The sequence below is a fragment of the Melanotaenia boesemani genome, chromosome 5, assembly GCF_017639745.1.
Source record: "Melanotaenia boesemani isolate fMelBoe1 chromosome 5, fMelBoe1.pri, whole genome shotgun sequence".
NCBI classification, from domain to species: domain Eukaryota; kingdom Metazoa; phylum Chordata; class Actinopteri; order Atheriniformes; family Melanotaeniidae; genus Melanotaenia; species Melanotaenia boesemani.
Genome location: NC_055686.1, coordinates 25480568 through 25501869, shown reverse-complemented (window position 1 = coordinate 25501869; position 21302 = coordinate 25480568). Strand labels below are relative to the sequence as shown.

The following is a 21302-nucleotide window of genomic DNA, read 5'->3' as shown; positions in this document are numbered from 1 at the left end:
ATGTTACCTCATACCCCTCCTTGTTATTTATATGAACAACAGAAAATAAATATGCACTCGGATGGTAGATTACGTTTCGTATATTGAACAAATATTCCAAGTTGAGATAGGAATGACAGATGTGATTTGTCAATGCTGTCCTTCTGATACATCAGACTCCCACAGCCAGCAGATGGAGCTCTTTGGTTTGGTCAAATGATTCAGAACAGCAAGCCATTTTCAAGCATTTGGGTCAAAGTTGACTCGATGAGTCATGAGGCCTCGGTTTCACCATCCCTAACTGCAAGCGACAACAGGAGATGATGTGGGAAGAACTAGAGGGTTAATAGCACCGGGTTATTATGATTCAGGCAGAGCACTCCAGGAGCTCCAGTATTTCCTTCTATTCCTCCAAAAGGAAAATAAGCTTCATCCAGAATCCATATCCAATCCGTAAAATAATCCGAAGGTCAAAGTCCAAGAGAGCCGCACAAAAAATAAAACAAAACGTTATCAGGCTGAAGCAGACAGATGAGAAGGGCTGTAAACTTACAGGAGTAAAGGCTGATTATCTGGCAGTAAGCAGCAGAGACTCCTGCTTATCTAGGGAGCAACACAGGTGGAAAGTATTAGCAATCAGGGTAAAGCAATCAGAGTCAGAGGTAAGATGCCTTCAGAGGAAGCTGGGAAATCCCATCTCCAACATAAAACTGTAACAGAAAGATGTCTCATAAGCAAAGACCTTGATGAGCAGTTTGATTAATCTGAATCAGGTGTGCTGGAGTTGGAAACCTCCAAAACAGGCAGGGCAGGTGTCCCCATAGGCCAGGGTGGAAAAAGACTGAATTAAATAAAAAGGAATTCAAGAAAATAATCATTATAAAATAAAAATGAACATGAAGTTGAACTTCAGCACACAAATGCATGAATGACAAACCAACAACTTATTTAAATTTCCAAGTAACTGATGAAACTTACAAGCTGTCTCCATCCTCTCTGTGATGTTATTTGTGCTAACATGGTTGTTGCCACTGCAGACAACAGTTCTGTTCTCAGTGAAAACGATGATGTTGAAATTGTGGAATGACTTCTGAGGTGGTCTGCAGCCGTCTTCATCACAGACGGACCACAGCAAGTTGTCCTGGATGGAGCAGTTTACTGTGACGCTGCAGGATCCCTCAGTCAGGTTGGAGTGGTGCTCTGACGTCATCGTCATCACTGGTCTGGGAACCATGTCTGCAACAGCCAAACAATCAGATACAATCATGATATAATGGCGCCCTCCTCTGGCTGCCAGCTGTAATCACAAGACAGTCATCAGACGTTCAGATGTGTGTTTTATGTTTCATTTAAGATATGTGAGGAAATGAGGATTGACTACTTTTAAAGTTGCAGTGTAAAAAATCATCCTTTTGTAATGTCTTGTAAAGACAGCAAAGATTTATTTGCACTTTCTACCAGGTCAATACTCAGTACAGACATATAAATAGAGAAGATCAATGTATAGTACAGGCTAAATACAAAGTACTACAAAAAGGCCCACCTTGGATGAAGACTTGATATGTCTCAGATACTGAATTATAATCACTTTTTAGATACTGGTGTCGTTGTCAGTCAACATTTTTATACAAACGGAAAAGTTTTTTGCGACCAGGCCGTGTTTTCTCTTTATAGCTGGAATTGATGCCTCTCTCAGTACAAATAACTTTACCAGAGAATTCCCATTTACCACCAAAATATGGAGGATTTTTACTGACATTCAGACACAAAGTTGTTTCTGAGAACATAATATGTTGCTTTTGGATGTTCTGCCAAAGTTCCTAAAGAAAGGAAAACGAAAACATTCAAGATCATTTTTAAATACACAGTCACAGCCTTTCAAAACAAAGAACACAGAGCAAACATACAGAAATAGGTGATAGAAGGAAAGTGAAGAAAGTGCTCATTTTTAAATTTATTTTACATTAATTTAGTGGCATTGTTGTAAGGAAATGTCTCAAAAACTAAAGTGAATGCTTGCTTAAAAAACAGTAAAATAATCGCTTTTTGTCGTTTTTTTCTCGTTTTTAATGAATAAATGTACAGATTTCATTTATCATAAAATAACTCGTGAAAAATTTTCATCACTACAATGGTGTTACAGTAATTTTTGTATTTTTTGTAATGAAAATTAAATTAAAGCACATTAACTAGTTCAGACATCCTATATGCAAAAATGAAAGAATGTCATAATTGATCTTATCTGTAAAAGTCCAGCAGCTCAGAAAAGAAACATTTTTTGGACGCTCATTGTTATAATCTTAACAAGTGTGGAATAGGAACGCATGGCGTGTTAAATAGTGCAGCAAACCATGAATCTACCCAGAACAACACCACCAGGTGCCAAACTCAGGAAACGAAAGAGAAAAGAAAAAAATAGAGAAGATTTCCAGCATTAGAGAACCAATAAATAATTTATCTGAATGCAGTCGACAATCTAGTGTTGCTTCTTTCAACCATGATGCCTAACGTCCCACAAAATGTAAGATAGCAGTAAGTTATTTTGTGTTAACGCATGCCATAGGGAAGTAGGGCTGGTTTGTGTATCTTTGAGATCTCACGCTGCAATTATGAAGTAATAAAGTAACTGGCTAAAATTCTGTTTGATTTTACTTATTTTATTTGGTGTTGCCTTCAACCATTACTAACAAATAATGTAAACTAATAACTGCTGTTTCTCCCTGTGTGTCAATAACACCCAGACGGTTACTTAATACAAGCACCAGAATAAGAAAACTGGAACCACAAAATGTGTAACTGCAGCTTTTTCTAAGTGAATAGATAAATATTAATGCACCATCAAGTTAATGAGCAAATGTTATCTTATTATTACCATTGTATTAAAACCTGTTACTAATCATAAAGCAGCATTCTGAGAAGCTTGTATATTTGTCTTCTTACGTAAATTACATTTCCTATAAGAGAGGGAAGTTAATGATATGCCAGCCATTTATGTTTTAGTTGGCAAGCTTCAAGTTCTCTGTGAACGGTTTTTATCTTAAAAATGTCACCAAATAATTTCACATTTTCTTTTTTTTTTTTTTTAAACTTGTTCCGTCCAACATTGTAGTAACAGAATGATGGTCTGGTGTTGTTTAAAAATGACCAAGAGTCTGGAACGAGTAAAAGTATATAAGGTTTATTTACAGGAGAAGTATTGAATACAGAATTACTTGCAAGTAATGAGAGTAGTCGTCCCGACTCGCGTGAAGTCAGGAGAGACTCTTGGGAGGCAAGAGGAAAAACAATAGTTCTACATTTCTGTAGAAAGAATCCTCCTTCCTGAAGACCTTGGGTGGACACACAACTCCAAGAGCTGGCGTCAAAACAACCTCACATAGTTGTTTCTCCACCAGAACCAGTCTGACTAAGGGTCTGAGGAAGGAGCAGATAAAGGTCATCTTACCCTCGTAGTGAACTTTTAAGAGAGCATGTACATGAAGAGAATAAACCTTAAAAGTGAATAAAAGCATGATGAGTAAAAATGTACAATGTAAAAAGTAACAACCAGTGTAAATACAATTTATAAATGAATATAGTAAAGGAAGTAATTATAGTTGTCATTATAATATTATATATAGAGCACAATAATTAACATTTCTTCCACAACACACACACACACAAACACACACACACACACACACAAGCACACACACACACACACACACACACACAAGCACACACACACACACACGCACACACACACACACACACACACACACACACACACACACACATAATGTTTCCCATGAATTATGTATTTTTTTACCGTGAGTTTATTGTGGATTTGTTGTTTTACTATTTCAGGGAAAAAAACTAACATTTTTATCACAATTTCGAACGTGAATCTGTTCAATTATTGTTCAGAATGTTTTTATCTTTTGTATAAAACTGTACCAATGTTATTTTCACAATCATTCAGAGTCACTGTGTTCATATTGTTGGTGCAGTTTTATTTGGAATTCTAGTGTTTTGAAATGGTGAGTTTGTCAGATTGTGTTTTATGTAGAGAACCTGTTTAGTGTTTATAAAAATGTGTCATTTTTAATTGTGTTGTTGTGTTATTGTTATTCATTGTTCACATGTGTTCAGTAAATGTTCAATGAAATGTTCAAATGTTCAATAAAAACATATTAAAATATCCATTCAGTTTTGTTCACTCACCAGTAGGTGGCAATATTGAGTCAAATGTTGGTAATTGTGTCACTCAACTGTAGAAGAGAATCAACTGATGTTTCAAGCTGTTTGCAAACACTGCAGCTGCAACATTACAATGTTTGACAAAATGAATAAAGTTATAAATGCATAAATTTTTAATTGAAACAGATGCCATAAATGATAAAGATTTCTTTTGAGACATGAGATGCAGAATTGGAGAACTGCTGGTGTGAAACGGTAGGTTGAAGTGCAGTTTAGTCCGTTATTTACCTGATAATAGAAGTTATCTTTTATAATAGATTTAAGCCAAATGTATTAAGCAACAGGATAACAGCACAGAAATAGTTAATAATAAACTGCAACCTGTAAGTTGATGATAACATGATGATGAGCTTCTGCAGCTGATGCAACGTCATAATCAGTGACAAAACCTCCTTTATCCATTTTACATCAGCAAGAAACCTTCTAACTCCATGTAAGCTTGATTTGGGTAAAATATTAATAAAGTAATGACACAATCAAATATATGACGATAATGTAAAACACAATACCAAGTTTGATGGTATTATGTCCAATTATTACAAAACCAGACAGTTTTAATCATTTCTTGAAAAATAACAGTTTTGGACACAGGAGGTTTGCGCCCGACAGCAGCGATATGACGATCGTAAGGAACAGCATGTTTGATGACACAAATATTGAGATATTTGTCAGGAAGAAGACATTTTTATTGTTCCATAGTTTTGTGAAGAGATGAAGTGAATGAAGTAAAACCTACAGTCATGAATTCCATGTTGCTTTGTAGTGATGGAAGAGAGAGTAGTCTATTTAAAGAATGGGTTTATATTTAATCTGGTGAAGAATAGAATGGATTCTTTTTTATTTATTTTGCACTATATGAGAGATAAATTGAAATATTGTCCATGTTTTTGATTGACTGATTAATTTTTATTTCGAACAAAAAATAACACAAATTATTCAGAGTAAATAAAAAAGTAATAGTTGCTATAGAGTCTGAAAAGGAGCAGGATGAAGTTTAAAAACTTATTTATTCCTGCCCCCCTTTTATAATCATAATTTTATTTTAAATTTTTTTTGGAAAAAATAGATAGAGAATAAATATAAACATGTATATGGAGGTATTTTCTTTAATCAAGAGCATACTTGTTTGCATTGACAGCAATCAATGACTGTTCATTCATTACAAGAGTTCTCTGCAACCCTTAAATATACAACTCCACATATACTCCACAAACAATGTCCAAACAATCTGATTTGTGTTCACCAACCATCACATACTGTTGCCTTTTAGTGAAATAGCTCTGAATCCATTTCAGCACAACCCCTCGTATCCCATACCGCTCCAATTTATTAATGAAAATACCATGGACAAAATAACCCTGCTGCTAATAGTTTCTGATCTATACAGTTAGTAATTTCCTCTATTAGAATGGATTATTTTTTATTTATTTCCCACTATATGAGAAATAAACTGAAATATTGTCCATATTTTTGATTGATTTTTTTTTCGAACAAAAAAATAACACAAATTTATCAGAGTCAATAAAAAAGTAACAGTTGCTATAGAGTCTGAAAAGGAGCAGGATGAAGTTTGTTCTGCTCCAACTCAGAAGTTTCCCCTCTATTTTCTGTCATCTCCTCCACCACCACCCGGGCATATGACCGGGGTTTTATGATCAGCCCAGTAACAATTATATAATTTATTCCACACTGGACGAAAAGTACCAAGATACGGAGCGATCTGATACCGCTATCTGTCCGTAACTGTCGCAAATACGGACAAGATACGGGGAAATCCCCGCCGCATCCCTCACGGATCCTATTTTTAGATCCCTCCGGATCCGGACCACTAAAGATCCAAAAACCCCGGATTTTCACCCGCGAGGTATCCACAAGATGCGTGTTCATGTGATCCCTCGCGGATCCAATTTTAGATCGCCTTGGATACTGACCGCATCATTGGCAGATCATGTTCACAGATCACGGGAAATACGTCGAACATCCGTGACAGATGCCTGCGGGATATTCGCGGATTTTTCATTTATGCAATATGTCTGATTTAATGGTTCTCTTCATTAATTATATGGTTTGGCATGTAAAAGTACTAACCTAGTTCTTATCTTTTAAGATCTTAGCAGGCATTAAAATCACCCAGTCAGTTTCAAACATCACAATCAAAGTTATAATGTGACAGTCTTTAATCTTGGTTTGTGTACCATCATCATGTTGTACAAATCATTTGACCAAATTACACATTACTATTTCAGCAAGCATTTATAAAATGACATTGTCAGATTAAACTGTATAAAAAATATCAGCATTATTAACTGAACAGTGGGAACAGAACAGAATGAAGCAGTCTAATAAATCAGGTGCATCTACAAAACTGCATAGCTGAATGAAAACATGTCAGACATGAAAAACAGACCAATGTTTTTCTTTTTTTCTTAATTAAAGCACACAGTTTTATTTCAAATAAATGGATCTGATTCCTCTCAGCGGCTGCCTCTGGCTATATACACCACTGGGCACTCTCCGGTGCACCATCCTGGAGGACATCTTTTGTAGGTCAACGAGGTGGTGCTGACACCTATCCGTGAGTCTTGTTGCCCTCCATTCAGGTGGATATGCTTTCCACACGTCTTTGTCTTCAGTGTCCGTCTCCTCGTCGCTCGTCATGCATGCAGGCGCCCGTTCCAGGTATCTGTACTCCTCATTGGTTAAGATGAGCGAGCAGCAGATCGGCGTGAATTGAAAAGCTTTAACAGAAAACATTAGATATTACTCTCAATGGAGAATGACATTTATAGGTCAATGAGAACACTTTAAATGTATACATTAAAAAATTAACATAATAAAACATTTTTACTGCCTCTGCACTGCCAGAGAGTTCATCTTTATGCACAGTTCATACAACACATTTCAGTTGTTGTATCCAGAGATAAAACTGCTGACTACAACAATGTAATGTGATACAAAAGCAAATCACAAATCCGATGCATTCTAAAGGATCTTAAAAATAAACAAATCTATAAGTGATTCAACTCTGTCTATGTCTTCGGTTGTTGAGAGCTTTGGCCCTCCGATCCTCTTCCACTTTGTCTTCTGACAACTTAGATTCCCTCCTGATGTTCTCAAAGTATCTGTTGCTCCTACAAACACAAAAAGTGACACATTAATATGTGAAAGATCTTTTCAACAAATTGTCTTTCTTTGGAGAGATAAGCATTATTTTTAGAAGTAACCTTAAACAAGTTTTAGAGTCATTACTTACTTCTGATCAAAGAGGTGTCACATTCCTCTTCATCTGCAATTGTCCACAACATTGAATTTGTGCCACCGGAGTTGTGCTCAGACGTGAATCTGCAGATTACATCATAGAAAACACAACAAAGCAACATGAAACATGACAAATACTAAATCTACTCTGAAAATTCGTTAGTGACTATGTAAAATCAAAGTGCCATTATTTTTTTTTATCTGAGTCTATTTAAGATGGACTAAAGCATCATTATTCTGTGATCTTATGAATACGTAACCACTCAAGGTGATGCTGCATAGAAAATACATATCTTGTAATCAACTTACAGATTACTAAATGGTATTAGATGTCTTACCTCTCATTTCCTCTGTATTTGTGCCCATCCTCCAAACTCCTGTGGATCCTTTTTACCTCACGCTAAAACAGCCAATATCACAAACAGATAAAATTTAGATCATGTGAGAAAAATATTTTGACAAACTTTTGAAACACCACATTACAGCGGCTTGTACAGCTGTTTTTTGTTTGTGCCTGTGTTTGCAGACATATTTTGACTAAGGCAGTGGCTCCATAAAGTTTAACATACAGCCTTATCATTTTTTCTAAAATAGGGACAATGTGTGGATATTTATCACAGTGGTTCTGAATGTTGAAAGCCTCCAGGTGGTGGTGGATCCCAGGTTGTAACAGTAGTAACAGTGTATGAAGATGCACATTAGATCTGTTTTACTCAAATCTATGAAAACAACAATAAAGGCTTAGTGAAGAACTTACAGATGGGTTCTAGGAATCTGCTGCAGAGTTGCTGATGTTACTGCTCCTGCAGCCAATCTGTTCTCCACAGCTTCAGTCAGTTCAACCAGTTTCTCCATCACCTTGCCAACTTTCAGGTGTGCACTGCACAGTGCCCTGAAACATTTACAAGTGTGTTTTCCTACATGTCAGTTTTTGATTGTAAACATTGGAACATCATTGCAGAAATCAAAGCATATGAATCCCATCTTTCTAAGTCACTGAAGGGAACAAGGATTGTTTCTATTGATTTTTTTTTTTTTTGCATATTAATATACATTTATAATGTAATTATGAATGACTTTAGCAAAGCTAATTTCCATCTTTAGTCCCTTATTGTTTAAACCACTTCAGAAAAACATTTTCTTTGCATGAACATTAATTTCACTCCTGTCAACAAAAGACAAAAAGGACAAGATGGTGTTGATCAAACAATTAAGAGAACTTGGGAAAGCACGTCATCCCATGTGGTGTATTGTGGGACGTAGCCGTCATACTTGCATTCTGTACTGTAATAATTCTGTACTACCTGTAAGCTATATATTTACACACACACACTTAGATACATACTGCTCATTGCACAACATACAGAAAACATTTTACCAAGTAACAGTTTTCTCTACTAAGCATAGTTGTACTGAGCTGCTTAAATTAGTGTTTTTGATGTGTACATATCCAACCACCTCAGGGTGTACAGTCATTCTGGTCTCCTCGCGATCCTCATCATGCTTACAGTTCTAGAAACTTTCTGTAAAAAGAGGAAGAAGATCAATAAATAAATCTACACCTCATTACAGGGGTTAATAATTCTAAAATAAGTTGTTTCTGTGTGGTTGTGGACACATTTTATCTAAGGGAACTTCAGACTGATAACTCACCAGTGAACATGCAATATTTTCCCATATAAGCAACAACAACAACAAAAAGGCTTAGTAAACAGCTTACAGATTGGCTGTAGGAAAATGCTGTGAAGTGTGTGGTTCCACAGCTCCTCTGTTACTGCTACCACCACCAGTTGACCTCCAGGTCTCCAGCGCTTCAGTCACATCCAGTTTCGCCATCATCTTGTCCATGTCTTGGTGTACACTGCACAATGCCCTGAAACATGTTCAGATATGTTGTGCAACATTTTAGGTATTGATTGTGAAAATTAGAACAAAGCCCTTACAGAAACCAAAGCATGTAAATCCTATTTCTCCACTGACCTGCAGCCTTAGCATGGGATCGGGAACATTTGTTTCTACATTTGATTTTGAGTTTATTTTTCTTAAAAAGGCACAGCGTATATTAATATACATTTATAATGTAAATATGCAGGATTTGAACAAAGCTTTATTCCATCATTAGTCTCTTCTAGTTACAAACGCAGGTCTCAGTCTGTGATCGTGTTAGTTTTTGTTGTTTGGTGTTTTAAAATGACGATGGTTATCAAAATACTGAGTAAAATCTACATTCTGTGCCATTTTTATCTACATTATAATAAAAAATATGGATGTTTTGATGTACAACAAATTAGGCTTTACTACTTTATATAGGGACACCTTTTAAACCAGAGAATTATAATATAAATATCTATTGTGTTACACAGGAAAAAAAAAAACGAACAAAGAAAAAAAAAAAAAAAAAAAAAAATAACCCACCCGAATTTACTCCCAGTTTTACCTTTACTTTTGACAGTAATTTTGTCCACCCATTATGTTTTTAACCCACTTTAATCCCAATAAGCACTCGATTGTCTGTCAGTGGTTATTGAACAATTAAGAAACAGTTTTAACTGATTCAACCATAAAATAAATATTAAAACACACACACAAAAATTGTACAACGTTTTATATTTAATCCTGTTTAAATGAAACAACCGTTCACTTGAATTCATTTAATGAGGAGCTTACTTGCCAGGACCAAGATGGCGATCACGTGGACGTGTCGCAACAATGGCCGATGGGCCTTATGTCGATGAATGAACCCATAAAAGCTAGCGAAACATCTTAGTTTCAAATAAAGTTACTGCAGTTTCACAGACATGGGTATAACAGTAAGTTTGTCTGCAAAGCTAAACTTAAGTAACTCACTATCTATAACAACTGAAACAATTTAAAGGCCTAAAAAAGTGAGTATCAACTTACTTCTGCTCTGCTACTAGCTCCAGCTGGGCGCCAAATATGAGAATTAAATTATTAATCGTCCGTTGGCATCGACACTTATCTCCGTGTCCTCTGAGTCTGGGTGAAGAGGAGTCGTTTGCTTTGTCCGAAGAATACTTTTACAACTTATTGACGTGAACTGTAATTGAAAACACGACAATAAAGAGAAGAGCAGCGCAGAACTACATTGGCGCTGATCGATGACGTCATACGATGTGCAACAGTTGAGCAGGATCTCACAGGAGAGTGAGCAGCGACCTGCTGTTAGCAGTTGCTCAGGGAAATTTCACATTCATAAAAGGAAAAGGGCTGACGGCAAGTCGAACTTCACAGTGTTCCTACAAGATCTTTTTCAACACAGCTCCAACCTCAGTGGTCTTGAGAACTCAAAAGCCTTAAAAACTAAGTTTACTTTGGAAAAATTCTTATTTCATTGAAATGACTCTTTCCTCACTTTACTTTAACTGATGGTTAAATGTATATGCATATACACACCTGGATTTTTCATATATGTTTATGTATGTCTCCTAGATTTAATTTACTTACTGGTCTCATTGAATATCACTTAATACTTGATCCCCTTGCTATACAGATTATGTTCTGTATATTTTATTTTCAATTGTTTAAGCAGGAGATTATTATCTTCTAACAAACAAAGCTGATTACTTGGTCGTTGACTGGATACTTATTTTTAATCAGCATCTCAGCGAAACAAACTGTTTCTGAATAAGAATGTGTCTTTATTGCCAAACAAGTTTGCACAAAAAATTAATTTGTTTTGGGGTGATGGTGTAAAAACAATGAATTATAAAAAAAATAAATAAACAGAACATAAACAACACTATGGGTTACACGCAGAGAACAAACTTCCCAGCTAGGACTAATAACTTAACATACCTCCACTGAAAAGAATCTTTGGCCGTTGTGATACCAAGACTAAGGTTAAGTTTTCAAGAATTAGGGAGGAAACTAAGCATTGTTGTTCCACTGTCATCACAGAGATGCATTTAAGGTCAAGGATATGTTTAGTCTAAAACAGTATTAATCACTTAAAGATTAAATTTTTTTGGCATTTTTTAAATGATTTTGGAATAAGATTTGTTGTTTCTCCAAAAATATGTAACAAACCATATTTTCAATTTTTCTTAACTAACATACGTTCTATACCTAATGCCCGACGACGTATCCAGGCGGAGGCGTTCGCGTTGAAGGGAATTATCCCACTTATACCATGGTCACATACAAAATAAATTAAATAATAATATTAAATAAATTATTAATGTGTTATTGTTGTTTTTTACCGTTAAAATCGTAAGTTTTTCACAAGAAGCAGATGAGTGGACTATTTAATATCGCTTGTTGTGACGCATTGCCAAGACAACCGGCTCTGACACGGAACCTTCAGCTTGGTCGGCCGCAGTTGCGTGACACAAACATAACATTTCAGAGGGCAGGTGCAGCTCTTACAGCTTGTGTGTGTCCAGAGGATGATGCAACAACCTGTTTCAAACAGTCAAAGTCCAAAGATAGTTTCCTACATCGTTACATAAGCCTGCAGGCTGCTTTCATAGCGACGCCCCGTCACAGACGTGATCTGGCGTGTCTCGGCTCTAACACAGAACCTGCAGCCTGGTCGGCCGCAGCTTTTGTATTAGACCTGATCAGTGGAGAGAAGGGAGATGATTACTTAACTATGTTACGTGACACAAACATTTCAGAGAGCGGGTGCAGCTCTTACAGTTTGTGTGTGTCCAGAGGATGATGCATCATTTTGTTTATAATATATATATATATACATATATAATATATATTTTGTTTATAATAGGATCTGTTACACACCAATCTTCCCGTATATACCCGGAAACAGTCCGGATGTGCCGCGGATACGGAGACTTGTATTCTCTTGGATCTCTCCAGATCTTAGGTGTTTTTATCCAGTGCTGTGGTCCCTCATCAAATGTGAGATCTACAGGGAGGGAAAACAGTACACCTCTCTGAACAGTGTCTGGGAGGCTGTGGTTGCTGCTGCACGCAATGTTGATCGCGAACGGATCAAGACACCGACAGAATCTATGGATGGCAGGCCTTTGAGTGTCCACGCAAAGAAAGGTGGTTATATTGCTCACTGATTTCTTTTTGTTTTGTTTTTGAATGCCAGAAATGTATATTTGTAAATTTTGAGTTGTTATATTGGTTTCCCTGGTGAAAATAAATAAGTGAAATGGGTATATATTTGGTTTTTGTTAAGTTGCCTAATAATTATGCACAGTAATAGTCACCTGCACACAGATATATCCTCCTAAGATACTAAAAACAGTTTTTACCTCAGTAGAAAGTGATCTCCTACTGATAGTTAACAGCTCGCTGGCATCAGGCATTTTTCCCAAGTCACTAAAGATAGCTGCTATTAAGCCACTCCTAAAGAAAAGGACTCTAGACGCCTCTATAATGAACAACTATAGACCTGTCTCTAACCTCTCTTTTATTTCCAAGATTATTGAAAAAGTTGTATTTCACCAGCTTCATGACTTTTTAAATGAAAGTGGAAATCTTGATAAATTTCAGTCCGGCTTCCGACCTCATCACAGCACTGAAACAGCTCTGGTCAAAGTGTTAAATGACATTAGGTTGAATACCGATTCTGGTCAAGTATCAGTCCTGGTTCTGTTGGATCTCAGTGCTGCGTTTGATACTGTAGATCACAGAATCCTGTTGCACAGGCTGGAAAACTGGGTTGGACTTTCTGGAGCGGTCCTTAACTGGTTCAGGTCCTATTTAGAAGGCCGGAGTTATTTTGTTACGATCGGCAGCTATGAATCCGAGCGAGTGGCCATGACTTGTGGAGTCCCCCAGGGGTCAGTCCTTGGACCTCTTCTGTTCAACTTGTATATGCTCCCTTTGGGTAAAATATTACAAAACTATAGCATTAGTTATCAAAGTTATGCAGATGATACACAACTTTATGTGTCTCTGTCACCAGATGACCGCAGTCCAATAGACTTAATGTGTCAGTGTCTGGAGCAAATAAACACCTGGATGAGGGAGAATTTCCTACAATTAAATGAAGACAAAACTGAGATTATTCTGTTTGGTAGCAAAGAGAAGAGGGTCAGCATTGGCAAACACCTGGAGACTCGGGCTCTTAAAATTACCAACCAAGTTCGTAACCTGGGAGTGTTGATAGACTCAGATCTGACTTTCAGCAGCCACATCAAAGCTGTCACTAAGACAGCTTTTTACCAGCTCAGAAACATCAACAGAATTAAAAGTTTAGTCTCCCAGAAAGACCAAGAGAAACTCATCCATGCATTCATCTCCAGTAGACTGGATTACTGTAATGGTCTTTTAACAGGACTTCCTAAAAAGAGCATTAAACATCTGCAGCTCATCCAGAACGCTGCTGCTAGAGTTTTAACCAGGACTAAGAGATCTGAACACATCACACCAGTTTTAAAATCTTTACACTGGCTTCCAGTCAGTCACAGAATAGATTTTAAAACCCTTCTGATCATTTACAAATCCCAGAATGGTTTAGGCCCAGAATACATCTGTGATATGTTCAGAGAATATAAACCTAGCAGAGCTCTTAGATCCAAAGACTCTGGTCAACTAGTCCAGGCCAGAGTCCAGACTAAACATGGAGAAGCAGCATTTAGCTGTTATGCTGCAAACAAATGGAACAAACTGCCAGTGGAGATTAAACTTTCCCCAAATGTAGACATTTTTAAATCCAGGTTAAAAACTTTTCTTTTCTCATGCGCCTATGCATGAAATCTGCACGGTAACTTTTTTTTAACTTATCTTGCTTTTAATCATTTTAATGTAATTTATTATTTTATTGTGATTATGTGTTGATTATGTGTTGATGCCTTTTACTATTCTAATATCTGTAATGTCTTTGTTTTATGTAAAGCACTTTGAATTGTCCTGTACATGAAATGTGCTATACAAATAAACTGCCTTGCCTTGCCTTGCCTAAAACTAAAAAAGTGCCACTCCAACTTCCAAAAATATTCAGCTTTGATATTTATGAGTCTTTTGTGTTCATTGTGAACATAGTTGTTGTTCAATAATAAAATTAATCCTCAAAAATACAACTTGCCTAATAATTCTGCACACCCTGTAAAAACACTCAATAAAATCTTTCGCACATTCACACGCACACACATATACACACACACACGCCAAGCCCAATAGCCCCTGCCCATCCAGCTAAAAATGATTTAATGAATAAATAAATGAATAAATCAGTAAATAAAAAGTAGTACAGTTGAATAAAATGAAAATAAAATAAATAACATAAAAAAAACAACTATATAAAGAAAGGGAAATAAAGCTTACCTCTGATGTTGAAGGCACCGTCCGCTCCGCCCTTCTCTCACACTCCAACAGCCACCTGGCCCAGGATCCATCTGCAGCTAAAAGCCAACATTTGGGAATAAAATGGCTAAAATCCCATAACTTTAAAAAATAAATGTCAACACCTGTAAGTTTATGAGTTATCTTGATGTTTGCAAAATCATTCTACAACTTTTTCCATCAATTTAACTTGATCCCAAGTAACACTTTGGCTTTTTTCATAATCTTGTATCCAAATCTTATATAATCTTGAATCTATAGTTAATGTTTGTTTAAAGACTTGTTATACTGCCCACGTGAGGCTTGACCTTGTTAAAGCACATTTGATGAGACACTACATATTCAGTCCATTGATTATGCCTTCAAGCCAATTACACAAATTCCTCCTTGCTGTTTTAGAGCAATAATTAATGTTTAAACTCGTATTCCTCTACTAGGAAAGGATGCATAGAAAGTGCTGGTAGTGTGAGTTACTGCAGCCTCTGCTGCATGCATGCTCCTGTAAAAATAGCATAATTAAAATAATCTGGTATTTCTATACATAAGAATTTTGGTTTTAGTTAAATGAGTAAAAATATTTCCCATGATGGATTTATTTAAAATTATGCTATGCTGCTATGTCTTGACCTGACGTGCTGGCTCTCGTGTGCTGAACCATGTGCTTGTGGAACAGTTGGCTGGTCAACCTTATATAGGTCTGTGCCCTCCTCACCCCTCTGGAGTCCATCTGCAACATTGTTCAGATCGTGCTTGGGTCTTTTGTCTTAAGGTTGAACCAACTTTCAACACATTTACATGGCATTCAAAGTCAGTGAACATGTAAATTATTAGATATGTTAATATGCACATGTTAGCACTTCTAAGCACATCTAAATAGAGCACTGTTTTAACATGTTTACCAAAATAAAGAAAGATAACTATAAGGCGCCATTAATCTCAGCTCCAGTGATCAACAATATACCCTGGCTAATGTCAGTTGTCCCTAGGTTGGAAAATGTATTGCTAGTACTTTAGAACATAATAAGCCTTTGTACTTTTCCACGTTATTTTATCTCTATTCATTAACCATGTTTGTAAACTTCTTTGTCTAAAAAGTAGCCTTTTGAGGCACGTGTGAAATGGCTGGAAATGAAGAAAGAAGAATGCTGGTCATAATAAAAACAACAAGGATGAGGGGAAGATTCTGTAGGGAAAACACATTTGAGGAATAAGTGTGGAATATTAGTTTAGAAAATAGCAGTTTAAGTGAAAAGGCCAGCAAGTGAAAGATGGAAAGGGGGGGTGGCATTAGTAGAGGGGAGAAAGGGGTGGAAGGGGGGGGCTAGAGTGGCGTTAATATTCTGGTATGTAGCTTCTTCTCTGACCAGATTTTCACTGCATCACTTTGATTGAATTGGTCATTTTTAATTTGATTTAATATTACATGCTTGTCAGTGTTACATGCATTCAGCAGGGCACTGCAGGGAATTGGGTGTTTTTTTTCGTCTTTTAGATGCTCCTATCTTAAGTACCCTGTCACCGGCATATTAACCTCAGACTACAGACGACTAACGTTTCTCTACTACAGAAAAACTAATGGATATGAATTGTGGGGAAGGGGCTTAATATCCAAAATATATAAATGCTTGGTAGGTGAATGTACAGAAACATCTGCAGAGCGACTGGAGGTGTGGAAACGTGACCTGAATGAGGACATTTCAATGGAAGAATGGGAGGAGGCATGTACTAAGTCACAATTAAGAACTACTAATACCCGTCTGAAATTACTGCAGTATAACTGGCTCATGCGAAAGTATATTACCCCTGACAAACTTAATAGATATAATAGAGCCATACCCGACACCTGCACTAAGTGTGGGAAAGAAAAAGGTACTTTTTTCCATTGTATTTGGCAGTGCACAGAAAAACAGAAATTCAGGCAAGAGGTGAAATAAAACATTCAAAATATCTTACACATTCAACTACCTTTAATCCCTTGGCTATTTATTTTGGGCTTATATCCAGATAATTTGAAGGTGAAAAAGAATCAACGGATATTTGTAGATTTAAGTATATTATTGGCCAAAAGAGTAATAGCCCGAACATGGAACGATGACAAAAGACCAACAGTGGACAGATGGATATCTGCGTGATCAACAACACTGTCACGAATGGCGGCGGAGGTGAGGACCCAAATGCAGGCAGGAGGCAGAACTGGTGCAGGTAAAAGGTTTATTTCCCAGGAACACAAGACAGGCAACCATAGACGACGGGGATAAACTCCATTGAACAAAAACCAAACATGACAAAATGAGGATCTGACAATGAATGACTGAAAACCGGGAGTACTTATACACAGAGGGAGTAACAAGACAACAGGTGAAGTGGATGAATAATCAGACCAGGTGAACTAACGAGGCAGGAACAGAAAACCACAGGAACACAAGAGGGAAAACCAAGCATGACAAAACTGAAAACTAAAGCATGAACATAAGAACTACAAACCAAGAACATGACCAAACTAATCATGACAAAAACCAAAATCCTAAACAATCAAAACACCCACCAAAACCCAGAAACCGTGACAGAACCCCCCCCTCAAGGGCCGGATACCAGACGGCCCAACAAAGTCCACAAAAGAGAAAAACCCCAAGCAGGCCACCCAGGGTGGGCGGAGGGGGCCCGGAGGAGGGACCGACCAAAACAAGACAGGCCCCAGGACAAAGTTCAGGGGGAGCCACCTGGAGGCAGAACAGACGGCAGGATTAGGTCAGGAGGCCGGCCGGACCGGGGCAGAACCTCCGGTGGACGGCCCGGAGGCCGTGCAGACAGCAGGATCAGTTCAGGCGGCCGGCCAGGGGGCCGGACGGACCGGGGCAGAACCTCCGGAGGACGACCCGGAGGCCGTGCAGACAGCAGGATCAGTTCAGGCGGCCGGCCAGGGGGCCGGACGGACCGGGGCAGAACCTCCGGAGGACGACCCGGAGGCTGTGCAGACAGCAGGCTCCGGTCAGGAGGCCGGACGAACCGGGGCAGAACCTCCGGAGGACGACCCGGAGGCTGTGCAGACAGCAGGCCCCGGTCAGGAGGCCGGACGAACCGGGGCAGAACCTCCAGAGGACGACCCGGAGGCTGTGCAGACAGCAGGCTCCGGTCAGGAGGCCGGACAAACCGGGGCAGAACCTCCAGAGGACGACCCGGAGGACGCACAGACAGGTTTCCAGGCAGACGGGCAGGCTTGGACTGGCGCTCTGGAGGACGGGCAGGCTTGGACTGGCGCTCTGGAGGACGGGCAGGCTTGGACTGGCGCTCTGGAGGACGGGCAGACTGGATCTCTGGCGGCGGACGGGCAGACTGGAGCTCTGGGTCGGTCACCAGTAGTGGGTAAGGGGCGTCTCGACCCGAGACCCCCTCGGAAACAGGAATCAGAAGAGAGGCGTCACCACTGGAGACCCCCTCAGGGACAGGGACCAGAAGAGAGGCGTCACCACTGGAGACCCCCTCAGGGACAGGGACCAGAAGAGAGGCGTCACCACTGGAGACCCCCTCAGGGACAGGGACCAGAAGAGGAGCGTCACAATCGTTGACCCCCTCAGGGACAGGGACCAGAAGAGGAGCGTCACAATCGTTGACCCCCTCAGGAACTGGGACCCGAAGAGACGGGCAGGACCTGGGCACCGGCGTGGGACGCCGAAGAGCTGGGCAGGACCTGGGCACCGGCGTGGGACGCCGAAGAGCTGGGCAGGACCTCGGAGCTGGCGTGGGACGCTGCAGAGCAGGGAAGGACCTCGGAGCTGGCGTGGGACGCTGCAGAGCAGGGCAGGACCTCGGAGCTGGCGTCGGACGCCGCGGCGCAGGGCAGGACCTCGGAGCTGGCGTCGGATGCTGCGGCGTAGGGCAGGACCTCGGAGCAGGTGTGGGACGCTGCAGAGCAGGGCAGGACCTCGGAGCTGGCGTCGGACGCCGCGGCGCAGGGCAGGACCTCGGGGCTGGCGTCGGATGCTGAAGAGCTGGAGCAGACCTGGGAGCAGGCGTGGAGAGCCGGGGCACTGGAGCAGACCTGGGAGCAGGCAGGACCTCCGCAGGCTGTGCAGACAGGTTCTCCGCAGGCTGAGCTGACAGGTTCTCCGCAGGCTGAGCGGACAGGTTCTCCGCAGGCTGAGCTGCTGGAGCTGGAGGTGAAACTGGAGGCGTGGGCCTGGGAGCCCGTGACGACACCCGTGACCGTGGAGCTGATGGCGTCACTCGAGACGTGGACCGAGGAGCTGGTGTCGACCTCCGAGACCTGGCCTGCCCCAGTGGTTTTGGGCTAATCGCCAATCTGGTTCCCCAGAACGGCGACCACTCTGGATATTCCAGCGGCTCAGGCTCCGTGTCCAGTCCAAGGAGCATTCCCACCAGTTCATTTGACGTCATGTACTCGATGGGCTGCCGCCCCTGGTGCCTGGACGTCCTCCTCCTCCTGGACCTTGTGGGAGGAGGATCAGGAAACCACAGGTCCGGCTCCTCCACCGTTGGGAACCAGTCAGCAACCTCAGAACCGTAAAACTGGTACCAAGCCATCAAACCTGCTGGGTCCAGTTGTGTTCAGATCCTACTGTCACGAATGGCGGCGGAGGTGAGGACCCAAATGCAGGCAGGAGGCAGAACTGGTGCAGGTAAAAGGTTTATTTCCCAGGAACACAAGACAGGCAACCATAGACGACGGGGATAAACTCCATTGAACAAAAACCAAACATGACAAAATGAGGATCTGACAATGAATGACTGAAAACCGGGAGTACTTATACACAGAGGGAGTAACAAGACAACAGGTGAAGTGGATGAATAATCAGACCAGGTGAACTAACAAGGCAGGAACAGAAAACCACAGGAACACAAGAGGGAAAACCAAGCATGACAAAACTGAAAACTAAAGCATGAACATAAGAACTACAAACCAAGAACATGACCAAACTAATCATGACAAAAACCAAAATCCTAAACAATCAAAACACCCACCAAAACCCAGAAACCGTGACAAACACTTCCTCTGGAGAAAATTACTTACACAATAAAACATCGGCAACACAATTTTCATCAGATCTGGGACCCATTTATTAACTATGTAATAGGAACAGACTTGGCAGGTATGTTGGAGGAGACTGAGATGTATCAACAGTGGCCCTCTGCAGTGCTCAATGTATGAAAACATTTTTTTTCTTTTTAAATATGTACTATGTATTTTTAATTGACTAAGATGGAGTGTAACCCTTTAACCTGATCCCTAATCAAGAACTGTAACATAGGATGGGGTAAGGAACTGGTTGTTCAACATGTATGTATAGTACATGTAATTGTGTTTATTTTCTTGTATTACAAATCAATAAAAAAAATAATGTTGGCAAAAAAATGCTGTTTGTTTCCTCGAATGCACTATTTTATTATCTTGTATTTATCACAGCCTTCATTATGTCCTAATTAAGCACTTTGTGTTACCTTTGGAAGGAACAGTGCTTCATAATTAAAATTAATTTGATTGAAATAGTCATTTTTAATTTGATTTAATATTACATGCTTGTCAGTGTTACATGCATTCAGCAGAGCACTGCAGGGAATTGAACCCTATCTCATTTCTGAGAGTACCATTACCAGTGCCTTTTGCTTTCATTTATTTATTTTTGGGGGTTGGATTGGGGTTGTATTTTGTTTTGTTTTGTTTTGTTTATTTATTTATATTTTGGGGGGCTTGGGGGTTTTTATCTTGTTTTGTTTTGGTTTTATTTTTTTGTTTTGTTATTTATTTATTTATTTATTTTATTTTTGGGGGGCTGGATTGGGGTTGTATTTTGTTTTGTTTTGTTTATTTATTTATATTTTGGGAGGTTGGGTTGGGTGTTTTTATCTTCTTTTGTTTTGGTTTTATTCTTTTGTTTTGTTATTTATTTATTTATTTTATTTTAAGGGGTTGGATTGGGGTTGGATTTTGTTTTGTTTTATTTATTTATTTATTTTTATTTTTAAGATGTTTGGTTGAGTACTTTTTTCTTCTTTATTTTGTTTTTCCTTGTTTTGTTTTTTGTTTTAAAAGACGCTCCTATCTTAAGTACCCTGTAACAGGCATGTTAACCTCAGGAAAAAAGGTACAGTCAGTTCTAGAACACTGACATCAAAGAAAATTCTAGAATCGTCTTTCATTCTAATTTTGGACACCTTGTTTTGTGATAGGCTTGTATCTTCCAAATGACTTCTATACTTCTAAAATACTGAAAATATTTCAATATTTCATTAGAATAACCAACCTTTGACTCAGAAGACAGGTGTAAATAAATGTCTTCTCATTTATTAATTTATTAACTAATTACTATAGAGGTCTTTTCTAGTTAATACTTAGTTGTTTTCCCTGGCCAAATCAACGAGCTTGTGGAGAGAAAACCTTTGAAAGATAAAGGAGGTAAATAAGTTAAACTTAAGGAATTGTACCTGCCTGAGTGTCTGTGAAAAGTACTTACTCATAACATAATGTTACAAGGTTTTTTTCTCCTTCACAAGTTGTGCATGTTTCTCTTTGATGTTTGCAATTTATGTTG

The 21302-nt window shown here is 39.2% G+C and overlaps 1 protein-coding gene and 2 long non-coding RNA genes across 3 annotated transcripts in view; 1 reads left to right on the top strand and 2 right to left on the bottom strand.

Annotated features, from left to right (window-relative positions):
* Positions 1-21302, top strand: part of LOC121639980 (titin-like) — a 618411-nt gene that overhangs the window by 182542 nt on the left and 414567 nt on the right. The window lies entirely within an intron of this gene.
* On the bottom strand, positions 3414-19409 carry LOC121640112. Its single transcript, XR_006010366.1, has 3 exons — positions 19302-19409; positions 12835-12836; positions 3414-3425 (listed from the first exon to the last, which is right to left on the bottom strand). It is a non-coding gene; the product is annotated as an uncharacterized LOC121640112 (long non-coding RNA).
* LOC121640068 lies at positions 7246-7832 on the bottom strand. Its single transcript, XR_006010322.1, has 3 exons — positions 7815-7832; positions 7472-7560; positions 7246-7349 (listed from the first exon to the last, which is right to left on the bottom strand). It is a non-coding gene; the product is annotated as an uncharacterized LOC121640068 (long non-coding RNA).